Genomic DNA, 15,662 nt, shown 5'->3' on the forward strand with positions numbered 1-15,662 from the left:
CAGCTGCAGGGAGATGGCAGCACCTCCTGAGCTGCACCGAGAAACAAACACAGGCAGGGTGTGCACTGACCACTGCACCCAGCACCCCTCCAGCTGAACACCCGAACACTCTCCCCCAGCACGTACCAAAGGAATGCTAATTCTCAGTGTGCAGCTCCAGGAGGCTGGATAAAAGGAAAGAAGTTCACAATAAGGGCAAAGAAGCACTGGCACATGTTGCCCAAAGAGGTGGTAGATGTCCCATCCCTGCAGACACCCATGGTCAGAGGATGGGGCTCTGAGCACCTGGTGGAGCTGGGAGCTGCAGCATTCATTGCAGGGAGTGGGACCCGACGACCTTCAAAGGTTCCTTCCAACTCAAACCATTCTATGATCCTGTGATTCTCTGAATGCATGTACAACCTTGCCTGTGAATGCACAAGCTCCAAGCAGAACGAGCGCGTGAAGAATCAGTGGTGTTTGAAATTGAGATGCCTTATGGCTTTAGAAACTCATCAAGGTCAAGCATTTCAGAACAGCACTTCTCTGATTTCCCAGTTCTGCTTTATTCCCATCTTCCAACAAGGTGAAACTTCATTTGACTTTATTAAAGCAATTGTTCATAAGTAAATCCTGTTTCCTGGTTTTCTAGGCAGGCAGAAATAGAAACAATTAGAAATAATTGCTTGGTAATCCTTTGCCTACACGGTTATTTTCTCATCCTCCAGAGTCTGAAATTGGTTATGGAGGAATGTCGGAGTCTTTGAGGCTTTGCTTTTGGGACTGGACTCTGTTTACAAGGCCCTGAGTAGGTCAATTCCTGCGTGCATCTACAAAGACAGCTCTGCTCCGGGAGCACAGTGACACTCCTGCATCACCCACGAGGACACAGCGACCCAAGCATTTGTGTATAACAGCATCAAATGGTCAAGAGCTTCCTGACTCACAAAGGATAAAAGCAGACACTTTCAGAACCCACCTCAGCATTTTCTTTCGTGCTTTCTTGGAAAGACATGTTATGGTAAATTTTGAGTAGCACATCCCCCCCCCCCAAAAACACCTTTCCCCCCTGCACACAGACAGGAGAGCAATTCAGCCAAGGAGGAGTGAGGCAATGCAGAAATTAATTTAGGCCATAACCACAACCATTAATTTTATTATTGAAGGTTGTTCACAATGAATGCTCCGAGAATTTTTCCACATAGCACATCCGTAGTTTCTTAACGTCACCAGGGATGGTGAGCTGCTATCCAAACGGTTGGGTACCTACTTTTTTCCCCATTAAGTAATACAACTGCATTAAGGGAATTAAATTATTTACTGCCATGTAAGCTTCAGAAGTAACCGCTATCCGACCAACGGAACGTCATCACCCACGATTGCCTTCAGTTTCCATTGCAATGCCCCACGCAACGTGGCTGTGCCTGACAGCACCACCGATGGCCACTGCTCTCCCTGTGCTTCCCACCACAGCCGACCCACTGCTGAACCACTCCGTGCCAGAACATCACGACACTGATTGATTTTAAAGTCAATGATAACTGTTGGTGACACTTTGCCATGGGAGCCTATCGAGCACTCAGAACAATCTCAAACGGTGCGTTTGCATAGGTGGGATATTAATAAAAAGAGGAAAATAAGTTAAAATGCATTTACTGAACAGACCTGTATCATTTATTTCACATCTGTTCGACCAACTTTATCCTATTAAAAAGAGCAATTAATGTTCAAAGGACATGAAAAATAAAACGGCTATAATAAATGGGCACTGCTAATAACTACCACTTCAGTTTGTGTTCTGGTAAATTAATGGCACAGCACAATGCTGAGTATAAATACGCAGTCCCCACTTATGAATGCTGAGCAGTGGCTTTACGACACCCTGCCCAGCGGCGCTGCGATTAATGAAGCAGCCAGCTCAGTGTCAGCAGCCAGTCAAGGACAGGGCATCTCCCCAAGCATCTCTTGGGGAAAGCAGCAAATTTAGTGTCTCATTGTGAAATATTTAAATGGCTCCAATCACTCCATCGGGTTTCTTCAGCTAGAGGGTTCCTGGAAGAGCAGATCACTGCTGATGTTCTTGCAAGGCAGAAGAGAGGAGGTTCCTTCCTAGAGCACAGAATGTGGCAGAGGTGGGGGAACAGAAGAAGCATTTCTTAAAATAGGACAGCATCAAATGCACACAATAACAGAAGTATCAACACCTCAGACTCGCTATGAGCTTTGATAACATACCAAAAACATTAACAAAAACCCTACAAGGTGCATTTGTCTAGCTTTTCCCATCTGCCATAACAAATAAAAATCTCTGCCCATTCTCCATAGTTGGTGGCATCTAAATTCTTAAAATAAAAACGTTCTCTTTGAATGGCTTTTTAAATACAAGGATAGTAGGTGCTTTAGTAGAGGTTTCTCAAGTAATTGTCAATCATGCCCTTGAGATCAATGTGGGCAGACGGTGGATGAATGATGCTGTCAGCACCTCCAGGCTCAGCAGGTCTGATGGGGCTCTGGGTCACACTGGTGCCCAGCCTGAAGCGACACTGGCTGGGGTGGCAGAGGGCTGCTGACGTGCATTGAGAACAAGGGGCACAGGCACACAGCTGGCAAGTGCTCCAAGCTGAGGGATAAGGCAGCCAGCTGGGGTGCCAGCATCGCATGACACCTCCTGCAGGCAGACACAACACTGGGGGGGGGGGGTCACCCCAAGCACTGCTACCCACCAGGAACACCATGATGAGGCAGCTGACCTGCACAGGGAGATGGGGCCTCCCAGGACCAGCCCTGCCTCTGCAGGAGGAACAGCCCCCAGCTCCCAGCCAGGATGGAGCCCAGATGGAGAAGGCACGAGGCAACACCAGGGAGAAAAAGTCCCAATGTATTTATTTCCTGTACTTCTGCATACAGACTAATGCACACACTGACACAAAAATTGGTCCTACAATGGTCCTATGCCCAAAATCAGGGAAAATAATATTAAGAAAAATGTAGATATTTCAAAACAAGAAAGATTCAGTTACACAAAGGATGAATAATAAACTGACTGCCACATTTTTCAGATGAATGAATAGTATTTATTTGCTTGACAACTGGCACTAACCAGAGCAGCCTGTGATAATGAGGACACAGTACATACACCTGCAGTTGTTTTTAAACCACAAGTCCCCATAGTTAGGCATTAGCACTCTGCAGGAGTGGTGCATCTCCATCCTGTCAGCTTCCTAAATCCACATTTCCATGTTCCCGTCACTGACTTGGAATTTAACTGGCAAAATTCTGTCAAGAACTGAAAGGTTAACAGTGAGAATTTGCAGTATGCTCAGAAAGCCACTGTTACTTTCCTGCTATTGACAGACTTTTTTCTGGCATGGTAAATGCTGCTGACAAGATTACAGGAACATGGGTCCAGGTAATGACAGGCACACAGGGCAGAGATTCTCAAGGCAAGCTGACCAGAGGCCCAGAGGTGCTACACAGCCCATGGAGGAGGACTGTTAAACTGGACTTCTGCGAGAATGAACACAAGCTTATACGCTGCCTTCCCTTGCAAGGTTGCCAGAGTCCCTTGAAGGGAGCTGGGACTGCTCAGCATTGCAGAACTGCAGCCATACCCCAGTGCTCCACACTGCTGCTGGCACCACACAGCCCTCAGCCAGCCTGCTGGCACTGCTAAGCCCTCTGCCCCTTTGCCCATGGTCCACTCTGTTGTCCCTCCTGCTGCACCAGGACACATAGACTTCAAGGCAAAGGCTCAGTGCAAGCAGCCACCTCCCTTCCCACAGCCTGGAAAGCATGATGTCAGGCCTGGAAAGCATACTGACAAGTCATCACAGCACAGACAGGCCAGGCTTCAGACTTACAGGCAGGCTGGTAGAGTTCTGAATTCAAAGCCATGTGAAATGGCTTTTGAGGATAAAAATGCTTTCCTAAAATGGAAACCAGCACCTGAAAGAGTGATGGCTTCCAAGATAACCTGGAAGCTTATTTCAGATGAGAATGAGACCTAGGAAAACTTAAGGCCCTTGAAATGAGCTTTCAGGGAAAGCAATACAGAGGCACTGCAGCAGTCAGCATGCAGAGCCCTTCCATGCGGCACTGCCAGCCTCCAGCTGGAGAGCACCCAGAGCCAGGAACAGTCTGCTTTGTGCATGGCAATGGCCATCAGCTGGGCACACATTGGGGTAGAAGATCAAGGTCTTATGTTTGCCAAAAAAATTCAAAGAAGTGAAAATGATAGTGCAAGGAGAGGGCGGTGTAGTCAAAGCAGCACAGAAGGAAGCTGGCATCTGTATTCTTATCAGAAATTAGGAGTTAATGTAGAAAATTTGTGCTGAGAAAGCTGCAGAAAATTGGCCCCCAGATTCAAGGAAAGCTCGGATCATGGATCATCGGTAATCAGTGCTGGATTATCACAACAGTAACTGTGGAAAAGAGTGTTTCTTCTAGAGCTAACAGACCACAGTCCTCTTTCCCCAATTCCCATCTCAAATCTGCAATTACAACACTGACTTAGTAGAAAACACGTCACTATTCACTCATTCTAGGCAGCCTAGTGGATCTAAAGAGGGAAAAACCCAAAATACCGTAATTGTTTCTAAGAAATACTGACTAGTCCTGTTAACGGCTGTGACACCTTATCTCACTTTGGAAATCACTTACTGTCATTAGTAGAGATGTTATCAAGAGACACTTAATATCTATCCCTGGTTTCCAGCAGCTACAGCGCATTGTAGTAAATGAGCCAGATAAATCTGATTACCTTCCTTCTTTCCTTCCTCCTCACTCAGGAACCTGAAGGGTTTTGGCTGCCAGCTCCCAGGCTCACACCAACTCGGCATCCTCCTCCCAACAGAGCTCCCTTACTGCCTCAGCACCCTGCACATCTCACTGCTGCTCACCATAGAATCACAGAATTGCTCAGGTTGGAAAAGACCTTAAGGACCATCGAGTCCATCCACAACCCAACCATCCTACCCCAACTCTAACAGCCCACCCCTACATCACGGCCCTGAGCACCACATCCAAACAGTTTTTAAGCACATCCAGGGATGGTGACTCAACCACCTCCCTGGGAGCCCATTGCAGTGCTTCACAGCCCTTTCCGTATAGAAGCGTTTCCTGATATACACCCTAAACTTACCCTGGCACATTGAAGTCATTTCCCCTCGTCTCATCACCAGTGAGAAGAGACCAACCCCACGGGATGGAAGGTTGGATGCAGACACCCAGTAGCTTCAGACTCCTTGCTTGCTCTTTCTCCCTACCCACAAAACACTGCAGGAGTCAGAAGGTCTTGTCCCAGGACGGATAGCAATGATGCTCACTGTCAGCACGGCCTGAAGTGTGGGGAAGGAACCAGAGGTCACTGCTTTGCTGCATGGAGCTCCCCAGAGCTGTGAAAGCACAGGAAATCAGGTCATTCTCATCTCTAAGAACATGCTACCTCACTGTGATATCATTTCAGATCCCTAGGAAGGCCTCTGCAGGTGGCTCAGATCTTCTGCATCATGCAGAAGTCTTTATTCTCCATTAGATTTAAAACAAGTGAACAACAAAAAAAAAAGCTAAGAGTGAAAAAGAGAGGGACAAGGAAAACATAAGGAGTATACAGTAAGGAGTGTTCCAGTCCCAATTTTGTGTTTCATTGCATTGGAAAAACCTGAATGGGGCAGAACACTGGAAGAAGTTCCATATATAAAATATGAAAAAGTCATAAAAGAGAGAAGTGATGGTGTTGTCCCTCAAGAGGAAAATGGGCTTAAATCCATTCCGAAGCTGCTTTATGCATAGAACCTTTCAAGAGGAGGTTGAAGAATTGAAAGCTACAACCATTTACTGATGGCTTCAGTTTTATGAGAATTCAGCACCTCCCTTCCACAGTTTTTAACAGAAATATGTACCTATACACACATACTTACTCTATTTAGCTGTAGAATTAAATCTGGAAAAAAGGTATTCATCTAAAGTGAGACTAAAAGAAAAAGGAGGAAATAATGGGAGGATGGAAGGAGATATGGGATAAAAAGAAAGAGATAATGGACACAAAGTCATCAAAATCTGCTGCTATTCCAAAAAGCAGTGGTCTGACACTGGGCAGAAATCCCAACCTGACAAAATAGGACAAAAATGAAGCAGAAAACTGAAATACCTTTCAGATTCTGAAATTAACTTTTCTCTGTAGTATTTGCTAATACTACCTAAGGCAAAGCAAAAGGGTGAAAACTAAAATCAGATAATTTACTGAGTAGACTTCTTGAAAGCAAGAGGAAGCACCACATCCAACACAACCAATGCAGTTTGGGAAACAGCAGTCAGAACTAAACTGCAACCATGGCCAAACTCCAGTTTTGCTCAAACATTCGTGGAAAATCAACCCCAGGGAAGGAAATGAAACGTTGGCATTAGTCCTCTCCACGTGTCAGACTCATTGGGCCCAAGCTGCAGACCTTTTCCTGACATCACCATCATGCCTACAGCTTGTTACCACAAGCCATATGTCACAGGGCCAGTCGTGTGCTCTGCAGGAACAGCTCTGCAGTGAAGGTCTGAGTGCAAGAGACAGCAAGCACGCTCCTGCAGCACATCTGCTTACCTCTGCTTGTTGGCCCTGTTACCAGCACCACGCCTGCAGCAGGATGGATGGCCATTGCCCATACATGGGATAAAAAAAAACTTATTTCCTTTCAGACTGTGACAGGTAGTGAGACTGAGTACAGGCATATTGGAAACATCTCTGCATACAGATTTAGTAGTTCTCCTTGGAATATGCATGGCGTGTAGCTCAATATGTCCTATCACCTCTTCATCAGAATATGACGGTGAGGAATAAATTTGCATTCTGGTCTATAAAAACATGGTTTCCAACTGAAAGAATACTAAATAAACTGATTTTAGACAGGCTTTACCCACACAAAATAAAGATTCAAGAGAGCTTGCACTTCAATTTAATTGCTACAGTTTGCCTTTCACAGAAGCATCATTTCAGAGCAGAAATCCCCTCCAAGCTGAAGGCCAGAGGAGCTGCACCAGGCCTGCGGCCATCCAGCCTCCAGCCGAGCATTTTCTCTTTCCCCCTTTCTCTTCATCTTTCTTCCTTTTCAAATGGCACAGAGAAATTAAAGCATCCCTTCAAACACTCTGGGTACCCCCAGCTTTGTTTCTTCCTTGAGATCTATGCAACGTTTTGACTTCCCACTCGTAACAGCAGATCTCAAAGGCTCACTCCAGCTGTAGCACTGGTAAAGCACTGAGGAAAGCATCTCGAAATGAGCTGAGCCGGATCTGGTGCAAGATGGACCAGCCTCAGTGAGATTCACTGCCCACAGAATCATTGCCAGTATTTGCCTTCTTTCTTTCTGCGGGATGGATGCCACAAACTGTCACTTCACACAAGAGCAACAGAGGGAAAGTTCATCACTCATAATTAAAGAAACAAAACTGTTAAACACAGTCACCGTTCAATGAAGAAAACATCCACCCCAATACTTAAAGAGAAGAACTGGAAGCTCTTCCTGCGTGAGGAAATCCTCCTCATTACACAATCTGCAGAGAGCAGCTCCTCAAATGAAGCTGGAAATCAAAGCAGGATGAGAAATGGCAGCCTTCCAACAAGGGCTCAGAGAAGTGGAACAAAGGACCAGTGACCTGAAACACCGCACAAAAGAACTGAAATCTGTATTTTAAAAGCAGCATCCCCAGAAGCCGCTTAAGAACAGTTTTTCAGTATTTCAGTGGTACTTCATGGAGCACTTTAAAGATCAGCACTTGAATTGTGCACTTCAAGTGCATTATCGGATAAATGCAGCCCTTTGCCTGCGTATGTGAATGACTCTGAAGACACACTCGCGTTCCCTGACTGTTGACTACCTGTGCTTGCTAGGACACTGCCAGGCTGCTGAACGCTTCTGCCTTTTCTCTGTCCTTCCCTGCGCACAGCTCACACGGGGTCTCCTCAGCCACGCATGTGCCCCGAACGCAGCAGTGACCACCAGCAGGTGGAAATTCACACATTGCTTTGGGCTGCCCCAGGGAGGGCGTGCAGACAGCCCCAGATGTGCCCAGCGCACATTGCAGCACCACAAACCCAGTGCTCCACAGCCCGGCTCCCCCCAGGCCGTTGCTCTCACCTGCCCAGTGGCAGCTCTGCCAAGCTTGATGCCACCCCACAGCGCAGAGCCCTGCAGCACAACAACCGGTCGTCTCTGTCGGTCACTGGTGTCAAAGGGAAGGGTGGGCTGCCCACTGTCTGAAAAGTAAAGGTCAGCCAGAATGCCTTCTACACTCGAGGAGAGAGTGCTAATGTAGTTACGTGTAAGTACAGATAGGATGACCTGCTAAGGGACGGATCATTTATTCCATCTACAGTGAACTTTAAGGAACGTTTAAGGTTGTTCAATGTTTCAGATATACCTCATGCTCTAAAAGAGGAAAAAAAAAAACAGAAAAAACACCTGATTTTCTTACCTCTCTCGTATCTTCATGCCTGTTTAAATTCTGATGGAAATACAAGTATGTTATTTCATCTGTAGCACAAATAAGCCATAATCTCATAATTCATAGCAAACAGTCCCTGCCTAAAACCAAAGAATGTCCTTGGTATGGCATTTAAATTGCAAGCATTAGTTCAGGAGATGGTCATCTGTGCAGGAAGCAAAATAATATATCTTGCCTTCTGAATGAGCTTCTCCTTGGATGCTGGACTTTCACCTCTATGTTCTTCAGATCACTCAAGTGAATGTGATGGCCTCAGCACTTTCAATATTACACCAGGTTTCTTAGTCCCAAACCATCCCCAAGCTCAGCAAAATTTGTAATGATTGTCACTCTCCATTTCATAGAGGTCCAACACAAAATGAGATTGAGCTGAATTATTGTCTCGAGAGCCTGTTCAGGACATGTTAAAAGAGAACAGCAGGGCATTTTGAAACCCACTGCTGTTTCTGATGACATTCACTCATATTACAAACTACAGCCTTCAGTTTCCAATCCTATCAATCCTTTCTCTCTCTCAAGTACTAAATTAATCCTATTAAAAAATGTCAAACTGGTCAAATTTTTGATGGTATTAGAAAGTACTTGATACATTTTCTGCCCTTTAGTTTTATGAAATAGCAGAGGATAATTCTGCAAAAATAAAGCCCCTCTAGCTATGAGCTTATCTGATTTGTTTTTCATTTTTAATTACATTATGCTGAAACAATCTTTTTCTCTTTTTGTAAACAGGAGAGAGATTATGTTTGCATTACTCACAAAATGAGGTGCTACTGCTAAAAGGGACGTACAGAGATAATAGGGAAAGTACTTACTGGAAGATCCTGCTGAGGAAATCTGAAGTTTTCACCAGTGTAATCGTTGCAAACGTTATCGATGATGCTGACTGCATTGGTGAAAATTTAAAGTCACATCAACAGAAATTTATTTTCTTAACTGAGCAGAAAGGTGTTTTGGTTTTTTTTCCCCATCCCTGTGCTTTTAAGGAAATGAACAAACACACTCCATATCTTCCAGTGATGTAGACTAGAAGTGTCCCAGCTAAGCCACTGAGCCATATCCCAGCTGATGTAAATGCCACAGCTCTGCTGAACTCAACAGAGGACCTCAGTTGCCACTAGGAAGGGCATTTGGAGGTTGCTCCTATGCACATGCAGAAGCCTCCCAGCAGGCACGCCCTGGAGGCTCTATGGTTTGCCTATGGGATGCATTCACAGGACTCCAAGGTGCCCAAAGTACGCAGTGGAGGCTGGACGTGGCTCTCACACACAGCTCCCTGCTGGCCCGTGGCTGGCTAGCAGCGGGCTGAGATGGCACAAGCACTGACAACAGCATGCAGGCAAACATTAACAGCTGGATATCTTCTAAACCAACAGATAAAACGACTGCCTGTGACTAAAGCCATCCACCCGCTTTTCCCACCAGTTGTTTCCGTCTCCATAAGAGAGAGGAAGAAGGCTACAGCTCTACAGGGATGTGGGGGACGATGATGCAGGCTCCATAAATGAAAAGGAAGAAGCGGGGAGTCGCAGAATGATGGAACCAAGGGATTTGTGCTGTTCTCCAGTCGGATGAATGTTCTCCCGTGGGTACCTCCCCACTGCCTCCAGCAAAGTGCCAGTGATGGCCATGGCACCTCCCATACGTGCACAGAACGCGGCCACACTGGGAGCCTGGGCTGGCAAAAGCATCTTGGGGAAAGGACTGCCATGCACTGGGGAACACGGAGGTGCACCATAGGAAACGATGCCATGGCAGTGGTGGCCACAAGGTGCTGCCCCCAGCACAGGCAGCTGGAGATGGTGTTAATGCTGCAGCAGTTACTGCTGTACAGAGGCTCAAAGAAAGCAATACTACCAGCTGCCAATTAAGTGACAGAGGATTAGGACATCAGCTGGAGGTCCAACTTCAAGAGCAGAGAGACAAGAAATAAAAATAGCTCTCAATTTTAAACATATATCTTTATAATAAAGAAGTGTTCACATCCACATTTATGTGCCTGAAATCCAGTCCCAGGGGAGCTAGTTCTTCCCATTGACTTATCTCAACGAATTCCTCTTCAAAGGTTTACTTAATTAGACCTTGCTTAAAGTGCAGCACAATGTTGACTGGCCTTACAGCTCTCTGCCTACTTCCCAGGCAATTTCTCTAGATACTGCATTTCTGTGCTACGTAAGGCAGTAATTACCTCCATCTCTTTGCTGTACTCATGTATCAACTGACAAAATTCACACAAGGCATTTCTGGATGTGTTTAACATGAATCTGGGCAAGCACAAAAAAAAATAAAGAACATCTGTGCATCCAGGTTTGGAGCACTAATTGCTGGAATGGCTTTCTGAAAGCAGAACAACACTATAAGAAACCATTCCTACACATGCCTGTTGCTGATATTTAGCTAATACATATTGCTGTGGCTTTGACTCTCCCTTTTCTTCTTCTGAAATGCTTCCATACTGAGCACCCTTAACAGCCAGGAACACATCCTCAGTGATCTCTGTGGGTGAGAGTTTTCAAAACTACATCAGATTCAACAGCACCAGAAGAGAGAGGCAGACACACTAATAAATCCAGGGAAACTAAATCAAGGATCATTTTTATCTGGCAGATTGCTTACTTTGAAATGCTCTTGAACTGGAAGTCACGGAATTACAACCAAGAGTTGAACAAATCATCCTGAGGGCTTGCTGCTGAGAAATAACATCCAGGTTCTAGTCAGAAGTTTTCATGGAGCTCCCCGGTTTTCCATGTGCTCTGCATTGTTCATTCAGGACTGCAAGACTTTGCCAGGAGAGGTGAGATGTGGCACTGCCCTGATACACAGCACGCCACTCAGATGCTGCTCAGGCACCAGGAGCCCGGGGCCAAACCCACAGAGTGGGACAACCAAGTCCCAGCAGAGCAGCCCTGCCTTGGCAGGCCCCTCCTGCCTTCATCACTCCTTCAGCGTTGTTAGTGAATAAAGAATACTTACAGAGTAAAAAGCATCCCAGAAAACCACCGAGCAATTTAGGGGATTATTACTGATATTTTCAGTTGATTTATGTTCCAGCTCAGTTTGCCAGTGCTATGCCACTTCAACACAACGTGAGGCTGCATAGCACCTGCAGAGCACTGCCTGAAACCAAACTGATGAATGCCAGAGTGGGATCCTGAGAGGAGGACCATTGCACAGCAAGAAATAGTGGCAGTTTGTTTATCATACAGCAAGAAATAACAATGGTTTGTTTGTTGTGCATAGATTGAATAGCAGCACAACGAGTGTTCCAGGAACCTCTCTCAGGTTTCTCAAAGTGCTTTGTTTCTGTTTTATTTTAAGGCACTGGAGTTGAGTTTTGCCCCTGAACTCATGTTTGTTCTTGCAGACAGATCTTACTTCAACTGAATGGGTTTATGTGATCCTTCTGTAAAGATATAAACAGTAACCTGTATTTCAGTGCAGCTGCTACGTCTTAAGTTCAGCATCTACTATGGGTCAGCACCTGAGCATTTCAAAAGGATCAAAATAAAGTGGGGAAGAACAAGCTGGCTCTTTGCAGCCCAGGAGTCAAACTTCCTGACAGCTAGCAGAAAGGAATAAAGAACAAGAGCCTGATAAACACAACCGTGGGCCTCAGCCATTTGCAAGCAGGTGTAATACCTGATGTGGTGCAGCACAGCTCCCAGGGGATCTGCTGAGCCACCCTGGAACGCCTGCTGCCCGTGGTGACAGGGCTGAAGGTAAAGGCAGCACAGATTGGCACAGGTGCTGGCTGTGAGGAGGTGGCACGATGCCACAGAGAACTGCTGTGCATCCACCCCACAGCACAAACTGCCAGCAGGGCTGGTGCAGGGCTCTGTCAAGGTGCTCCACAGCAGCCATGTTCCTCCCCAGCTGCAGACAATGCCAAGAGCACCCAGCAACCATGGTGGGATACCAGCCTACCCATGGAGCAGCCAAGCACAGAGGATGCACATTCAGGTACCAAGCAGTCCAGCAGTTTTTCAATGAGTGTGAATGAGCAGCACAAGACACTGTCAGATGAGAGCACCGTGCTCCACACAGCTCCAGCGCTCTGCACTCAGGCTGCTCCCACCCCAGCATTTCTGCAGCCAGGCAGCCCCCTGTGCCATGTTAGGGGACAGAGCCTGGGCCAGGCCCCACCATGGCCACCCTTCATGGCCCCACAGCCTGCAACCACTCCCTGCAGCCTGCTACTGCACAGGCCATGCCCAGCTCTTGACGCATGCCATGGAAAATAGTGGGCTTTATTCCATTTTTTAAAGTCCTGTTTGATACCAAGACAGACCCTGCCAGGAAGGGTGAGATGTGGCACTGCCGTGATGCATGGCAAACCGAGCCCTGTGTGGGACCCCCACAGATGGGACCCACAGCTGTGCTGGGAGCCAGGCAGCCCAGAGACCGAGGGGAAAAAAAAAAAAACAAAAAAGAAATATCACATCTCTCTTCAAACACCAGCTTTGCCAAGCAGGAAACAAACGTCAAAACAGCTTCTGCATCAAAGATGCACCTGCATTCACCAGTGCCCCTTCCCAACAGAAAATACCTTCTGGCTCTAAGATCCCCTCTCTGATTAAAGTTTCTGGAACTAGCACATTCCTGTAATACATTTTGATGAAATCCCATTCTCCAGTGCAATTGACACTGGATCATTTCCAGATCACACCAGCACGAGCACTGTGAAACAGGCTCAGGAGAATACACAGTGGCTATGAAACCAGCATTAAACCACCCATAGTAGGAAGTCCAAAATGCATGGCTCACAGAGAGCAAGTGTACTCTCACAAGAAAACAACAAAGATACAAAAAGAGGAAAAAAGTTAGAACTTAAGTGATTGTCTCTCCATTGTCAAGCAAACGTCAATCAGCTGAGGCTTTTTTTTTTCCACAGCAGTATGGACTGAAATCCACCCCGTTGTGTTAACAGGAGAAATGACATAAAATCTGACCCCCAGGCTTTGGCCGGATCCTCCAGTCAATCCATCATGCAGAAGTGTTGGAAGTCTCTCCTGCCCAAAGCACTGCCGTCCTCTGTGGGAAGGAAGCCACCAGGCAGAGAGAAGGGCAGGAGCAGTGCCTAGAAAACAACCCTGGCACAGCTGGAACACGTAGGGCAATCATCTCAAGCATTTAGAAGCCTTAACATGGCATTTCCATCACATATCCGACTGCTGAAGGACTTGTGATCCCAAACTTGGGTTCAACCGTACAGCAGCTTGCAACCGGCCATCGGGCTGAAGGTGCATGGCTTGCTGTGTAATTACAGCAGGGCTGTGCAGGCATATGATCACTTGTAACAAAGGGATCTGGTCTGCTCCAAATGGTAATTATTGTGTGAGAGACTGATTTCATGCAGCACTCTGTTATTAGGCTCTCAGCTGGACACCTGTCCCTGCTCCTGTTAGAGCATCAGTGTTTAATTTCCTCCTAAATTTAGATGAAGGTTTAAACTGGGAGTAGAGAACTTGGAATTGCATACCAGGAGAGAGATCTTTAAGGAAAAGAAACATCAGGTCACCAGCCACAAAGGTTTGCAGGGAGTTGAAGTGTTGCCTCAAAGTCTTGGAGAAAATGCCCTGGGGACAAATTACATCACTTCCTTCCCAGTACTGGGCCTTTATTTTTGCACTACTTTGAGGCCCTTGAAGGCAGGTGCTGCAGGCTGCAGGCCACTGGTGAGCATCCACAGCACTGCAGGACTCTGCCACCAGCACAGCCATCGCATGCCCACTGTCTGCGCCTGCCCCAGCAATGCCACTGTCCTCAGACAGGACCTGTGATACTATGGAGCGTGAGCACATTAGAAAACAGACCCAGCTCCAGGGTGAGGCAACCAAACTCTCAGGTTACCTTCAATACACGGCCAGTTCCTTGGTGATAAATGGATCTGCGAGGCTCTGACAGCACTGGTCAGTGTCTTCCATCAGAAGATAAGATGGATGTGTGGTTCAACCTTAAACAATAACTCACTGGTAGGCCCTCAATCCCAGATTTCATCAGCATATATAATTAAAGACGTCGCTTCATGAATTTTACAAACATGGCACAAAGATGCTAATAGACTGTATAAATTCTATTAACGCTCATTTAATCTCTTTGGGTTCTCTTCAAATGTGCATTTAAAATTCTAATCACTGTAAAAAGATATTAACAAAGCACACTGTTAATGAAATATGTGAGAGAGCTACTGAAATACAGAATCCTTAAGAAAGCGAGAAAAAAGGAAACATACTAAGCTAAAATGGCATACAAACATAGCTGGTGAGTTACTCAGGACTGCGGAGAAGTCCATGCGAGTTCTAGGATAGGATGAATTCAAAAGGCTCTTTTCTGTAAGAAATACCAGTTACTGGGGTTATTATGAGATTAAGCTTTAAATTCTTACCAGCTCTAAGCTTTGAGTTTTTGCTCCCTATCTTGCTCTGCAGCACTCCCCACTCCAGCAGTCACTGCTTCAGCCCAGCCCATGCAGCCTCAGAGCTTTGCAGCCCCATCCCTGCCTCCTGCTGCAGTGTCCCACCACACGATCATAGGGGTTGGAAGGGACATCTAGAGACCACTAGCCCAAACACCAGCTTTTGTTATGAGCACAGCCTACTTTTTTTTTCAGCTCCTTATTATGTTTATCATTATGAAACAAAAAGGAAGCTAGAAAAGCTGTTGTACTTGGTTGTTCTCAGTACTTCACCCAGCAGAGAACAGACTGCTTTTGTTTCTCCTCATCCAACAAGTGGGGACAAGAACTACGGCCATTGGTCTGCCCACGAAGAAGCTAAATTCTTCTGAAAGGTTCTTGGCAGCACCGAGCAAAGCATTCACAGGTAGGCCAACAGCCATAAGCAGGAAGACAAAGAAGAGTTGCACTCACCCCGCTGGTGAAGGGGCTCTCAGGCTGCACAGAACACCTCCCCAGAAAGCTGCCCAGGTCCAAGAGATTTTCCTTCCACTGGCTGGCTCTTATATGAGCCCATGGAGGCTCCTCTCTGGGTCCGGCCGTTCTGCTCAGCTGTGGAGCACAGCTGCAAACAATGTTCCTGAGCTCTCTGGGCAGCCACAGCTCTTCACAGGTGCTCCACTGCCAGTTCAAGCTCTGACCTAAAGGTTCCCCTCCTGCGTTGAAAATCAAATGCTGTTTAACTTGGTTCACCTCCAGGTACGAAGCAGAGGTTATGTCATTTGTGAAGTCCTTCAAG

At 46.5% G+C, this 15,662-nt stretch overlaps 1 long non-coding RNA gene across 2 annotated transcripts; it reads right to left on the reverse strand.

The window, feature by feature from the left end:
* Window positions 1-1,102: 1,102 nt before the first annotated feature.
* LOC125695126 (uncharacterized) lies at window positions 1,103-15,392 on the reverse strand. Of its 2 annotated transcripts, XR_007377813.1 has the most exons (5): window positions 15,338-15,391; window positions 9,285-9,355; window positions 8,106-8,224; window positions 5,120-5,372; window positions 1,103-2,088 (listed from the first exon to the last, which is right to left on the reverse strand). It is a non-coding gene; the product is annotated as an uncharacterized LOC125695126 (long non-coding RNA). The 2 variants fall into 2 exon arrangements; XR_007377814.1 differs by lacking the exons at window positions 8,106-8,224; window positions 9,285-9,355 and having other exon boundaries at window positions 15,338-15,392.
* Between the last annotated feature and the right edge of the window lie 270 nt (window positions 15,393-15,662).

The sequence above is a fragment of the Lagopus muta genome, chromosome 6, assembly GCF_023343835.1.
Source record: "Lagopus muta isolate bLagMut1 chromosome 6, bLagMut1 primary, whole genome shotgun sequence".
In the NCBI taxonomy this organism is placed as follows: Eukaryota; Metazoa; Chordata; class Aves; order Galliformes; family Phasianidae; genus Lagopus; species Lagopus muta.